Below are 15649 nucleotides of genomic sequence, written 5' to 3'. Positions count from 1 at the left end.
CCAATCACTAAAGGACAATAAAAAGAGAAAATGCTGGAAATATTCAACGGCTCAGGCCACATCTGTGGAAAGAGAAACAAGTTTGTGTTTAGCTCAGAGAGCCTTTAACAAAAACTGTTCCTCTTCTCGCAGATGTGGTCCGACTTACTGAGTATTTCCAGCATTTTCTATTTTTATTTCAGACTTCCAGCATCTGCGGATTTATTATTTTAAGTACTGAAGGAGCTGACAGAATGGAGTTTGTCAACTGCGTCCAAGTTTTACCAGTGACATTTTTCTTCATCCTGATGGGTGCTTTCTGCCCATTATCCTCCTTCTCTCATCCAGCAGATTGATGGTGTGTTCAGGTCCAAGCAAGCCAAACCTTACAATTTCATCCAGTGTCAAAGTAGCCAAAAGAGGTGGGTTTGCAGCCATTTTCCTAAAGTCATATATCACAAATCAAGTTCAAGTCCAATTGTGACCCAACTATACATGAATACCCATGAATACAGCCAAACGAACCAACATTACTCCAGCACCAAGGTACAAAACATAGTACCGACAGTCAGACTCAGCACAAAGCGCAGAAAACACATACTGTATAAGATAAAAAGCAACATAGTTCGCACCAAGTCCAGGTCCTTCAATTTCTCTACCTATGAGCAACCCGCTGATAGGGTAGACCTGGGGTACTTTAAGTTCTTAATGACCAGCAGGGTCTTGTAATTATAAAAAAATATGTTTAAAGAAGACAATAACACCATTGGTTGACCCTGTAGAAGCTGATGCATCTGATTGCACACCCATGTTACCGGAAGTGACAGAACACGATACAAAAGCCTATAAGCACTTAACAGCATGCTCACGGAGAGCTTCCACCCCACTGTTGAATGGACTCTTGAAAGGACATCTTGTACAATTAGATGGAGTCTTGATCTCAAGATCTACCCCATCATAATCTTCCACTTTATCTTTTATCTGCATCACACTTTTTCAGTAGTTTTTACACTTAATTTGGCATTCTTATTGTTCAACTTTATTCTACCTCAATACACTGTGTAATGATTTGATCTGTGTGAACAGTATCATGACAAGCTGTTCACTGTATCTCGGTACATGTGCCAACAAAAAACTAATATTGATACCAATACTCTTCAGCCCACTGAATGAACATCAACCACCAACCATCCTTTTACACTAATCTTACATTAATCTTTTCTTTAATTTCCCCCTATGTTCTCAGCTAACCTCTCCAGATTCTACAAAACACTCATACACTAGGATCATATTATAGTGGACCAATAAACCTGCCAGCCCACACATCTTTGAAGCATGGGGGGAAAACTGAGCACCCAGAAGATGCCCAGGCAGTTTTATGGAGAACATGCAAACTCCACACAGACGGCACCAGAAGGCAGGATTGAACCTTGGTCTCTAGCATTCTGAGTCAGTGGCTCTACAAACTATGCCACTGAACCCGCGTCCCCCCCCCCCCCCCGCCGGCCGCCTTTTAAAGATGCAGTTTTAAAAAAAGCTATTTTTTAATTTCCAGTTCCCGATAGAATAGCAACTGGGTCTCTGGAAATGAGTCTGGCTCTGTGGCTCAGAAGGGAAGGGGGGAGAGGAGGAGCTCAGTACTGATGGGGATTCCATGAACAGAGGAGCAGGCAAGAGTTCTGTGGATGTAAAAGAGGTACCCGGATGGTATGATACCTCCCGGGTATCAGGGTCAGTGATGTCTCAGGTCAGGTCCACAGGATTCTAAAGGGGGTATAACAAGCGAGTCAGCAGCTGCCAAGTCATGATACATATTGGTACCAATGACATGGGTAGGAAAAGGGAGGAGATCCTGAAGAGACTATATAGGGAGTTAGGTAAAAAGCTGAAAAGTAGGACCACCAGGGTAGTAATCTCTGGATTACTGTCTGTGCCACATACCAGTGAGGGTAAGAATAGGGTGATTTAGCAGATGAGTGCATGCCTGGCTGAGGAATTCATGCAGGAGGCGAGGCTAAAGTCAGATGTATCAGTATTACAGTGGAGTAAAGGGAATTACAGAGGCATGAGAGAGAAACTGGCCAAAGTTGATTGGAAGGGGACACTAGCAGGGATGATGGCAGAACAGCACTGGGTGGAGTTTCTGGGAGCAATATGGAAGGTGCAGGATAGATACATCTCAAAGATGAAGAAGTATTCTAAAGGGAAAATGATACAACCATGGCTGACAAGGGAAGTCAAAGACAGCATAAAAGCAAGAACGAGGGTATATAATGGGAAGGTAGAGGCTTGGGAAGGTTTTAAAAACCAACAGAAGGCAACTAAAAAAGACAGGAAGAGAAAAAAAGTGAACTATGAAGGTAAGCTAGCCTATAATATCAAAGAGGATACCAAAGGTTTTTTTTTTCAGATATATAAAGAGTAAAAGAGAGGTGAGAGTGGGTATCAGACCATTGGAAAATGACGCTAGAGAGGTAGTAATCAGGATCAAAGAAATAGTGGGCAAACTTAGTAAGTACTTTGCATCAGTCTTCACTGTGGAAGATGATAACAGTAGGCCAGAAATTTGAGTGTATAGTCAATATTACTAAAGAGGTTTTTGTGAAGCTGAAAGATCTGAAGGTAGATAAGTCACCCTTAACCAGGTGGACTACACCCCAGGTTCCTGAAGGAGGTAGCTGAAGATATTGTGAAGGAATTAGTACTGATCTTCCAAAAAATCACTAGATTCTGGAATGGTTCTGGAGGACTGGAAAATTGGATGGCGAAATTGACGGCTTTGTGGCCAAGTCTGTGGACGATGCATGGAGCGTTGAGGAAGTATGGAGTCTGCAGAAGGAATTAGACAGATTGGGAGAATGGGCAAATAAGTGGCAGATGGAATATAGTGTAGGGAAGTGTATGGTCATGCACTTTGGAAGAAGAAATAAAGGTGTAGACTATTTTCTGAGAGAGAAGATTCAAAAATCAGGTGAAATGTACTTGGGAGTACTTGTGAGGATTCGATAAACGTTAACTTGCAGGTTGAGTTGGTGGTAAAGAAGGCAAAAATACAATGTTAGCATTCATTTCGAGAGGATTAGAATAAAAAAGTAAGGATGTAATACTTAGGCTTTGTAAGGCATTGGTCAGATTGCACTTGGAGTATTGTCAGCAGATTAGAGCTCCTTATCCAAGAAAAGATGTGCTGGCACTGGAAAGGGTCCAGAAGATATTTAAGAGAATGATTCCGGGAATGAAATGGTTAACATATGAGAAGCCTTTGACGGCTCATGGCCTGTACTCACTGGTGTTTAGAAGAATGAGGGGGATCTCATTGAAATCTACCAAATGTAGAAAGGCTCAGATGGAATGCATGTAGAGGGGATATTTCCTATAGTGGGGAAGTCTCGGACAAGAGGGCACAGCTTTAGAATAGAGGGATGTCCACTTAGAAAAGAGATGAGAAGGAATTTCTTTAGTCAGAGGGTGGTGAATCTGTGAAATTCATTGCCACAGATGGCTGTCGAGGCCAAGTCATTGGGTATATTTAAAGCAGAGGTACATAGTTTCTGGATTCATCAAGATGTCAAAGGTTACAGGGAGAAGGCAGGAGAATGGGATTGAGAGGGATAATAAATCAGCCATGACGGAACGGAAGAGCAGACTGAATGGGCTGAATGGCCTAATTCTGCTCCTATGTCTTAGGGTCTTATAGATTTATGGAATATGTTTCCTTCTCTTCCCTTTTCCTAAAATCCTAATTAAGATTTGCCCAATCAATTAAGAAATCTATTTTAAATTTTTGTCGGCTATCGTAATCCATCTTCACCAATTAAATAAGTTTTTAAATGATAGACACTTTAATCACTATTCAATATATTTAGGGTTTTTTCAGTTAATTAGTGCGTTTCGAGAAAATAAAACCTGGCTAAAATTGGCACAATAACAAAAGCTAGAAAAGAGCTCCAAAAGCTCACAGAAAATGGATGATAATCCTCTTCATTTGCCAGAGATATGAAGTCTATTGGTCCCATGAACTTTACATTGGCTCCTTGTCCGATTTGAAGCTGCAATGATGTATTGGCTTCACAGTGCACCAGAATGGGATGGTTAAGGCAGCGTATGTTGTGTGTGACTTTCATTATTCAGGGATTAAACTCAAGAGCTGCAAGGTGCAATTGCAGCTCTACAGAACCCTGGTTAGACCACATTCAGAATATTGTGTTCAGTTCCAGTCACCTCATTGCAGGAAGGATGTGGAGGCTTTAGGGAGGGTGAAGAGGGGTTTTACCAGGAAGGAGCTGGATTAGAGGCCATGTCTTCTAAGGATAGGTTGAGTGATCTCAGGCTTTTGGAGCAAAGGAGGATGAGGGGTGACTTAACAGAGGTGTACAAGATGATAAAAGATCAAGATGATAAAAGAACAGCCAGAGACCATAGTACATATTGGTACCAATGACATAGATAGGAGAAGGGAAGAGATCCTGAAAAAAGACTACAGGGAGTTAGGAAGAAAGTTGAGAAACAAGACCGCAAAGGTAGTAATCTCGGGACTACTGCCTGTGCCACACGACAGTGCGAATAGGAATAGAATGAGGTGGAGGATAAATGCGTGGCTGAGGGATTGGAGCAGGGAGCAGGGATTCAGATTTCTGGATCATTGGGACCTCTTCTGGGGCAAGTGTGACCTGTACAAAAAGAACAGGTTGCACTTGAATCCCAGGGGGACCAATATCCTAGCGGGGAAGTTTGCTAAGGCTACGGGGAAGAGTTTAAACTAGAATTATTGGGGGGTGGGAACCGAACTGAAGAGACTGGAGAAGAGGAGGTTGGCTCACAAATAGAGAAAGCTTGTAGACAGTGCAAGAGGGAGGATGGGTTGGTGATAGAGAAGGGACACGCTCAGACCAAAGGTTTGAGATGTGTCTATTTTAACGCAAGGAGTGTTGTGAACAAAGCAGATGAGCTTACAGCGTGGATCAGTACCTGGAGATATGATGTGGTGGCCATTACAGAGACCTGGATGGCTCAGGGACAGGAATGGTTACTTCAAGTGCCGGGTTTTGGATGTTTCAGAAAGGACAGGGAGGGAGGCAAAAGAGGTGGGGGCGTGGCACTGTTGATCAGAGATAGAGTCACGGCTGCAGAAAAGGTGCATGCCATGGAGGGATTGTCTACATAATCTCTGTGGGTGGAGGTTAGGAACAGGAAGGGGTCAATAACTTTACTGGGTGTTATTTATAGGCCGCCCAATAGTAACAGGGACATCGAGGAGCAGATAGGGAAACAGATCCTGGAAAGGTATAATAATAACAGAGTTGTCGTGATGGGAGATTTTAATTTCCCAAATATTGATCAGCATCTCCCTATAGCAAGGGGGTTAGATGGGGTGGAGTTTGTTAGGTGTGTTCAGGAAGGTTTCTTGACACAATATGTACATAAGCCTACAAGAGGCGAGGCTGTACTTGATTTGGTATTGGGAAATGTACCTGGTCAGGTGTCAGATCTCTCAGTGGGAGAGCATTTTGGAGATAGTGATGATAATTCTATCTCTTTTACAATAGCATTGGAGAGAGATAGGAACAGACAAGTTCGAAAAACGTTTAATTGGAGTAAGGGGAATTACGAGGCTATCAGGCAGGAAATTGGAAGTTTAAGTTGGAAACAGATGTTCTCAGGGAAAAGTACAGAAGAAATGTGGCAAATATTCAGGGGATATTTGTGTGGAGTTCTGCATAGGTACGTTCCAATGAGACAGGGAAGTAATGGTAGGGTACAAGAACCGTGGTGTACAAAGGCGGTAATAAATCTAGTCAAGAAGAAAAGCTTGCAAAAGGATCAGAGATCAGAGAGGGAGGATGTGGAAGCCATAGAAAGGGTGCAGAGGAGATATACAAGGAATTTGCCTGGACTGGGGAGCATGCCTTATGAGAATAAGTTGAGTAAACTCGGCCTTTTCTCCTTGGAGCGACGGAGGACAAAATGAGACTTGATAGAGGTTTGTAAGGTGATTGATCATGTGAATAGTCAGAGGTTTTTTCCCAGGGCTGAAATGGTTGCCACAAGAGGACACAGGTTTAAGGTGCTGAAGAGTAGGTACAGAGGAGATGTCAGGGGTAAGTTTTTTTTACTCAGAGAGTGGTGAGTGCGTGGAATGGGCTGCCGGCAACAATGGTCAAGGCGGATACGATAGGGTCTTTTAAGAGACTTTTGGATAGGTACATGGAGCTTAGAAAAATAGAGGCCTAGTAATTTCTAAGGTAGGGACATGTTCGGCACAACTTTGTGGACCGAAGGGCCTGTACTGTGCTGTAGGTTTTCTATGTTTCTTAAGTAGATAGCCAGAGACATTTTCCCTGGGCAGAAGTGGCTAATACCAGGTGTATAATTTTCAGGTGATTGGAAGAAAGTATAGGGGGCATGTCAGAGGTAATCTTTACACAGAGAGTGGTAAATCAAGGAAAGCCTGCCATGAGTGGTGGTAGAGGCAGATACACTGAGGGCATTTAAGCAACTCTTAGATCAGCACATGGATGATAGAAAACTGGAGGGTTATGTAAGAGAGAAGGATTCGATTGATCTAAGTCGGTTGAAAGAGCAGCACAACATTGTGGGCTGAAAGGCCCGTACTGTGCTGTAGTGCTCTGTGTTCTATGTTCTAAAGGTTCGAAGGAACAAGCTCCGGATGCATCAGACTGCCTTTTTCGGCCCCTCAAAGGTACAAACTCTGGAGCTAGTTAAAGCTATACAAACAATTAACCTCCACATGGAAAAGTGTCACAGAACTGAAAACATCAAGAAGTTTAAAAACTCTCTCGGAAGCATAAGGTAAAAGAATTTTAAACTGTAATAATTGGGTAATTATCATCAATCCGATCAACAGTAATATAGGGAAATCTCCAACAGTTGTTTGCCTTTTGCAGAAGCCAATTATAATAATGAACGATGTGCATTTTTACAGCTTCTTTATGACCTCTGTGTGTGCCAGAAAGCATTATAGCTAGTGAAGTACTTTGCATTTAATTTGGTAATACAGGAGCCACAGCAGCTGTTTTGAACACAACAAGGTCCTGCAAGTTGCAATGCAATAGAATCACAGAAGGTTACAGCAAGAAGGCCACCATTTTTCACTGCTTTTAATTGCTCTTTGGAGCTCTTCATAAATCCATTCCTTGTTCTTCCCTCAAAGTCATGCACTTTCAGAAATAAAAATGTTTTTTTCCTTTGAAGGAAATGTTTAGATGATTGTGGGCCAAACATGGACAAAAGGGATTGACTTTGATGGATATCTTGGTCAGCATGGATCAGTAAAGCCAAATATCCTGTTTCCATCTGTGACTTTAATCATTTCAAGGGTTACAATTCATGTACCTTACATCATGCCAAACATAATAATATGCCAGTGGAAGGCAGAAGTATCTTAGATGGGTGTGCTTGCCCCAGTGTTTTACTAATTCAACAGGAACCATGGAGACAATGTTAACTTGTTGGAGGGCAAATGCAGAATGGCCAGTGTCAAGTTCCTGGGTGTCAACATCTCTGAAGATCTCTCCTGGGTCCAACTTATTGATGCAACTACAAAGACTAAATTGGGAATCAAAATGTTGAGCCCTAGTGCACTGAGGAGTAATGGGCTGAGCTGCATATATTTCAATGCAAGATGTATCGTAGGAAAGGTCGATGAGCTCAGGGCATGAACCAACACATGGAATTATGATATTGTAGCTGTTCGTGAGACTTAGTTGCAGGAGGGGCAGGACAGGCAGCTCAATATTCTAGGGATCCATTGTTTTCGATAGGAGAGTGCGGGAAGGATTAAAGGGGCAGGGGTGGTGTTTGCTCATTTCAATGTTTGCTCCTGCCACTTAGAGACTTGAGCTAATACTATTTTGTGACTGTGTGAGCCATGCTAACTGGATGTGCTTTGTGTGACTGTATGTACTGTGCTTTGCACCTTGGCCTTGGAAGAACGCTGCTTCGTTTAGCTGTATACATGTGTATGGTTGAACGACAATTAAACTTGAACTTAAACTTGAATACACAGAGAATGGAGGGATGTGAACATGTGCAGGTAGAATGGATTAGGTGTCATTAGCTTAATTAGTTTGGCACAACATTGTAGATTGAAGGATATGTTTCGTACAGTCCTATGTTGGGTATATGGTGTGTCCGGGAAGGATAGCACTTCTGGTGAAGGGGCTTGTCATGTCCATTCTGGGACAGCTCACTCACCTTTGTTCTCCACCAGACACTCAGCTCTCACCTATGGCTCCAAGTAGCTGTTTGCATGTGACAGCAGCCACACCCCAGTACACCGCTTCAACGGGGGGGGGGGGGGCTAACCCAGGTGAGGGTAGCCAGCAGCCTCATACCCTGGTGAATTAGGGACATATGAAATCAGCTCTGGTAAACTGGGCAGATGAGATCTAAAGTGAGATCCAACAGCCAGAAAGGCTCTGTGGAGAGTGAAAGGCATGACAAGGCACAGACGACATCAAGGTTACCCACTGCCACCATGGAAGACTCCAGTTGGTGACGCTTGTTCGTACCACTAACTCAGACATCTGAGGTCACGAGAGTGGAACTGCCCCAGTGCAATGGCTTTTTAACTTTAAAAACTCGCTTGCACAGGTTTCCTATCATTGACGGACAACCAGCACTGACAAGACCCTAAAATTCTGAGTAGGGTCGAGCCTGATAATCAGTGGTGAAGCAAGCCAAGTCCACCCAGGTACGTTCAGAGTTCAAGTCATTTTATGCATAATGGGTACAGGTGACACCAAGCCAAAGTCATCTGCTTTTTGATGTCCGCTGACTCTCTGTCTGTACAATGGTGATGCACCCAGCCCTTGTCCTCTTTAGTAACCATGGTATTTTTGTGGCTAATCCATTTTGTCTGTGGTCAGTGCTGATCCTCAGAATGCTGATGGGGTTTGGAGGTGGGCTACCAAATGTCAAAGGGTGATGGTTAGATACTTGTTGGAAGTGATCATTGTCTGTTACTTCAGTCACTTCCAACTCACAAAAAAATTCTTGCTTAGCCCTCAGGAAATCTGACAGTTCCTATCTCCAGCAGCCTATCCAGGTTCAAAATTAATCACTCTCAAGTTTGGCAGCTTAGTGTGACTGCCAAAGGTCAGCTCCAAGAAATACAAATTACTGTTGCAAAGGAGCTGTTTGACTTCAGTATAGGCATTCATCTTACTGAAATTGCTGAGCTCCAGATAATCCTGTGCAAGCACTCCCAAAGCAATAGGTTTATGAAATGGTAATACAACATTTGGACTCTGAGCTTGTCTTCCTACTTCTGCCTCAGCAGAGTGGGAAAAAATAAGGTTTGCCTTTATGTAGCAACCTTCACATCCTTTTCAGAACATTGGCTTACAGCCATTGACATATTGTCAAAGTGCAGTGATTGCTCACAAAAGAACAAATCTCAGGCTTGTATGTGGTGACATATGCACCTTGATAATAAATTTACTTTGAACTTTGAACAGTTGTTGCTCTCAACAAAAAAAATTACAATAAACAAAGTCAAAAGTCAAAATGAAAGGCATAAATATTGGTCACAACACCTGCAGTAATTATATTACTCCCCATGGATCCCCGTGATCTTTTACATCTAGCCTAAGGAGCCAACCAAGCCTTGGTTTAACATTTCATCTCTCACATGCAATTAACAAATCTCACTGCTAAGTCTGAGCCATGCTAAATCCTGCCTTTCACGCTGGAACTTCCTGTCTAATGCATGAGAGGTAGCTTAATACTCAGACTCCTCTGCAGTTCCACTGCGCCCAGCGAACAGCTCCATTCTCTCTCTCACCAATTGGATACACCACCATCGCTTTACCATCACTATACCTCCCACTTTCATCCCCTTAACCTTCACCAGGTGTCTATCCTCAATACCCCATCATCTCGTCCATGATCACCACATCAAAACTTTGACTTTCACCGCTTCATCAACCCCACATTCAAATGCTCACCAAGCCGAAAACCCCTGACAGCTCTTCTTATCCACGGCCTCCTCTACTGTAAAGATGAAGCCACACTCAGGTTGGAGGAACAACACCTTATATTCCGTCTGGGTAGCCTCCAACCTGATGGCATGAACATTGACTTCTCTAACTTCCGCTAATGCCCCACCTCCCCCTCACACCCCTTCTGTTATTTATATACACATATTCTTTCTCTCACTCTCCTTTTTCTCCCTCTGTCCCTCTGAATATACCCCTTGCCCATCCTCTGGGCTTTTCTCCCCCCCCTCCCCCTTTTCCTTCTCCCTGGGCCTCCTGTCCCATGATCCTCTCATATCCCTTTTGCCAATCACCTGTCCAGCTCTTGGCTCCATCCCTCCCCCTCCTGTCTTCTCCTGTCATTTTGGATCTCCCCCTCCCCCTCCCACTTTCAAATCTCTTACTAGCTCTTTCTTCAGTTAGTCCTGACAAAGGGTCTCGGCCTGAAATGTCGACTATACCTCTTCCTATAGATGCTGCCTGGCCTGCTGCGCTCACCAGCAACTTTGATGTGTGTTGCTCTTCTTCACCAATCTCACTTTATCTCTTTCACTAATCCCCCTATATGCCCCTTCACCAGATTCCCTATTTTGACCCCATCACCAAGCCCCAACCACTTGACATCTCCCCTCTACCAATATCACCCTCTCTCATTCACTCACTTCCAACTGTCTGCCTCCTCACTTTCAGTACCTGATCATATATCTTAGCTTTATTTCCCTGTCATCTTCCACCTTCACCACCTCAACTACCTCCTGTTACCTTCAGTTCTTTACTTTAGCTCAAGTACCTCATCACTATCCTCTCGTCTTCAGCCTTCAACAAACTTCCCCAACCTTCATCCCTCTCCACCCTACTACTTTCACATCCCCACCTTTCATCCCTCATTTACCCCCACCTCACCCTCTCACCAATTAACCTCAGATCCACACCTGATCCACCTTCAATCTCTCTCCAAAGATGTATTGTATGGTTAGGGTTAGCGAGTTGTGGGAATGCTATATTGGTAATGGAAGTGTTACAACAATTGTGGGCTGCCCAGCACAATCCTCACTGATTTGATCTGATGCAAATAATGCATTTCATTTTATCTTTCTATGTATATGACAAATAAAGCTAGTCTTTCTTTCTTTCTTTTAACTTAAGTCTTTTTCTGTTTTTTTTTAGATGTAGTTTTTGTAAAAAATAATTAGCTTTATTTGTTACATGAACATCGAAACATATAGTGAGATGCATTGTTTGCATCAAATCAAGTCAGCGAGGATTCTGCTGGGGGCAGCCCGCAAGTGACTTCTGGAGTCAATGTGGCATGCTTACAACTCACTAACCCTAACTGTACATCTATGGAATGTGGGAGGAAACCAGAGCACCCGGAGGAAACCTACGCAGTCACAGGGAAAATGTACAAACTCCTTACGGGCAGTAGTAGGAATTGAACCATGATCGTTGGCACTGTATATCATTATGCTAGCCACGATGCTACCATGTCACCCACTCCATCAGAACCTCACATAATCTCTATCACCCTTAAGATCGAGGTCTTAAAGACATATGGGAAAACCACCACCTACATATTGACTTCAGCTCTTCCCAACGATTCCGTTGTTGTCAGTAGGTCTAAAGGCTGGAATTCCATCTTCAACAACAACACATTCTCAAAGGGAATTAAGAATAAATACTAAGATGAACTAACTACTATAATACCACACCGCCAACTGGCTGAAGAATTTACTTAATGATCTTCAGTCCAGTTGCTGCTGACTATTAATAAACTCTGCATCTTGCACGTCTTTCATTTCCCAAAGTGAGCTGAGCTGTGGAAGAAGCAGCATCAAATCATGGAATATTCAGCATAAGGTGAGGAGTTTGATCTTATTACTCTAATTCCAAAAGCAGCAATTAACACCCTAATTCGAGGCTTTCCCATAATGTTTTCCATGGTTGATAAACAACCACAGTGATTGTAATGTACAGACACAGTATTTGTGCCAATTATTTTCACTCACATTCCTGGTTTCTCTTTGTTCTTTAACGGCTCATCAAAATTCAGGTCAGCACAACTGAAATAATAGTTTGCATAATCATCCTTTGGATTCAGTTTTCTCCAGTTGCGCGCCACTTACCGTGAAGCCCAATGGGTTGGTCAATTTTCAAGATATGTTTTTGAAGGTTCCAAAATATGGTGGGGAATGAGGGTGAACACTCAAGCTCATGTATCTTTTCCCAAATGGCAGAAAAAAGAAAAGGGAACGGATACTGTGGCAAGCATTCATGCTGATACCCTTCCTTCCTGAAGCAATATGAAGATGGACAGTGCTTGCCATTGTTTGCCAGTTCTGACAATCCAGAGCAGAGCAACGCAGTCGCCATACTAGCCTGAAACACAATCTGTCAGGATACTTTCTATTTATGTATGCAGGTATATATGTATTTATTCATATTATTATTGTATTTTCACTTTTTCTCAGCTTAACCTGGTAAAATCTGAGGTACAGGTATAGCCAAGCACACTCATTTGTCAATTGCTAGGAACTTACAGACTATTCTATTAGTGCTTAGTATTGTGACTTTCTGAAGATTTACATAAATATTGCTGTATAGGCCTAAGTGTTTAAAGCTATTGTGTAGTGACTTTGGATGATACTTGTAAATATTACTACTGGGACAATGTATACCCTGTTCATGTTCCATAGTCTTTCAATTTCCTCTTTTAATCCTGCTGTTTTAATTCTGGTGTTTTTCACTTATTGATTTCTGTATGTTGCGTGTGTTTGGAATGGCTATATCTATTAAGTTTTCTTACTTGTTTATCCCATAATATTATATCCAGATGATTATTATGGATTGTCCTATCTGTAATAGCAGATCAGTCGTAATATAGTGTGGAGGACTCTGCCTCTAAAACTGAATTAGGCTTGTATTGAGGGTCCTTTATGAGTTTGTACCTTTAAGCAAGATTTTGGTGAATTATGCTTGCCTCTTGTTTGTGGCCTGCATATGTAATCAGATTGAGATTTTATTTTTTTTTGCCGTTTGTCTTCTTTTGCACATTGATTGTTTGTCTGTCTTTGTTTTTGTCTAGTTTTTCATTGATTCTATTGCGTTTCTTTGTGTTTACTGTGAATACCTGCAAGAACATGAATCTCAAGATTCAAGATTGTTTAATGTCGTTTCCAGTACACAAGTGTAAAGCAGAATGAATAATTGTTACTCTGAATGTGATGCAGTATTAAAAAACCCAATAATAAAAAAACACAAAAGATAAAGAACACAATAATTGTAAATACATAAGAAAGCTTATAAATAACACTAGGCACATGAGTGTCTGTACATAAGTTGACTCCAACAGGAATGATAAATTAGTGGTTGTGTGGTGTGTAGAGGGGTGGGTTGGTAGGTGGAGGTGTTGTTTTTTGAGTCTGGTGGTCCTGGCATGAATGCCACATAGCCTCCTCCCTGATGGGAGTAAGTGGTATATGATAACATATATGTGCTTTGATAATAAAATTTATTTTAAACTTTGAACTTTGCACTGGTGTGCTGCCTTGTGGGACGACTCAGTGGGGTTACTGGTGTTATGGGTACAAATTTACAAACCCGTCAATCTCTCTTCCTCAAATGGCAGTGGACACAGACCCTTTGAAATCTTTAAAGCCAAGGTAGATAAGTTTTTGATTAGCAAAACTGAAAAGCAACAAGGGGTAGGGTAAGAATGCAAAGATTGAGGTTACAATCAGATCTGTGGTAAGGCAGAGTCAAAGTGCCAAATGGTTTGCTCTTACTCCTAATTCTGTCTATTTTAATTGAGGCAAAACAGATTTCATTTCTCTTAAAATAACATTCAAAGAACATGAGAAAGTCTGCAAATGCTGGAAATCCAAAGCTACACACACAAAATGCTGGAGGAACTCAGCACAACAGGCAGCATCTATAGAAATGAATAAACAGTCAGCGTTTTGGGCCAAGACCCTCCATCAGGACTAGAAAGGAAGAGGGATGACACCAGAAAGATATCGCATGGGGACTAATTTTTCATAATACATGACACAATTTTAACATAATAGCTCTCCCTTCAGTAAAGTGGGGCTGGTGTTGCATTATGCAGTCAGCAGTGTTTCTCCATGGGTTCGCCAAGTGACTGCAATATGAAATAAGATTATTTATCACAGCAATTGTCTTTTGCAGAGATAAAACTGACACTTTCCCATTTAAAACAGCATTGACATTTTTGTGATAAACAGCTTTCATTGCTATTTTAATCCATGCTAAAAAGTAACCTTTAAAAAGAATTGATTAGCCTTTAAGTGACAGTCTGCTGTTTTATTCTCTGAGCTTTTGTCAGGCTCACAGTTTTGGACCATTTCTTTGAATTCCAGAACCTTGATTACTTCAGCTCAAATCACCACTCCAGCTGTGACCAACAAAACATAAATAAGCTGGGTACAGGTACAGTTTTAAACTGCATGTTTTGTAGCTGATAATGAAGTAGAGCCGGCAAAGAAAAATCAAAGAGGAATTTTTGTCACTCTGGTGTAATGCGACACTTTTCACAATCTCAGAATGAATCCTCTTTCAGCCCCCCTGAAGGATGGTCTCACGACGGCCTCAGAGACGGAAGTCAGTGACAGTGGGGATCATGAAGTGAAATTAGTTTCACAGGAGCTCACCTAATTGCGGAATTAACCAACAATTCTGATAAGACTTCAGAAGCTGGCAACAATTTTACTAATTTTTTTAGTCCTCCGTTCATTTTCAATGGCCTGTCTAACAGATGAGATTATGTTTGAATCTCATCCATTATACCGAGCTAGTGGCATTATCTGCCTGCAGTACTGACAAGGGAACAAGTGTCCTCTAAGTGTGAAAATTGAAAGGGCACAGCCATCAATGAAATGTCAGTATATCTTTTATTAGTTGTCAAACAGTTATTTGAGATGCTGTAATCCGCTGTAAAACCCTAATTTGCAATATGAAAATGTCAGCATGCCATTATTTTGAACCTCCTTCTCGTCTGCTCAGGCTGCACGTTCTTACACTGAAGACAACATTAGCCGTTCATTTGACATTTGAACTTCATTTGCAGTATTTTAATAAAAGCATATTTTATCCAGCTAATGTTTGCGCTGGTATAAAAGGGAGCAAATCTGTGATCTCATTGCTCCATTGTCTAACAGCATTCAGCAGGTGGATCTCACCAGGACAGTGCTTACGACTTTTCAAAGATTTGCCCAACACTGATCAAGGCCACATTAGCTCACCTTTCCTTGTTCTTCTTTTATCACAAAACTACAAAGGCTTGTTCACACAAAAATACACAAAATGTTTGTATTTACAAGTCAGTGAACAAACTCAAATTAAAACACACAAAATGCTGTTGGATCTCAGCAGGTTAGGCAGTATCTATAGAAAAGAGTAAACAGTTGACGTTTTGGGCTGAGACCCTTCATCAGGACTGGAAAGGAAGAGGAGTAGTCACAGTCAGAAGGCAGGGGGAGGGGAGCATTTTATGAGAAACTGAGAGCTCTCCTAGATCCAAGGTCAGGAGTTCATTGATAGTTACAGACTGGGAAAGGCAATCAATTAGGACAGAGTGTTGTGATGGTGCTATTATTTTTGTGACTGTATGTGTTATCGTTACTCTATGTGCTCTGTGTACTGTGCTTTGCAGCTTG

The 15649-nt window shown here is 41.9% G+C and overlaps 1 protein-coding gene across 2 annotated transcripts in view; it reads right to left on the bottom strand.

The window, feature by feature from the left end:
• ptprn2 (protein tyrosine phosphatase receptor type N2) overlaps nucleotides 1–15649 on the bottom strand; it is a 1069199-nt gene that overhangs the window by 916349 nt on the left and 137201 nt on the right. The window lies entirely within an intron of this gene.

This window comes from Mobula hypostoma, chromosome 3, assembly GCF_963921235.1.
Source record: "Mobula hypostoma chromosome 3, sMobHyp1.1, whole genome shotgun sequence".
Classification (NCBI taxonomy): domain Eukaryota; kingdom Metazoa; phylum Chordata; class Chondrichthyes; order Myliobatiformes; family Myliobatidae; genus Mobula; species Mobula hypostoma.
This window is presented reverse-complemented; position numbering and strand designations above follow the sequence as displayed.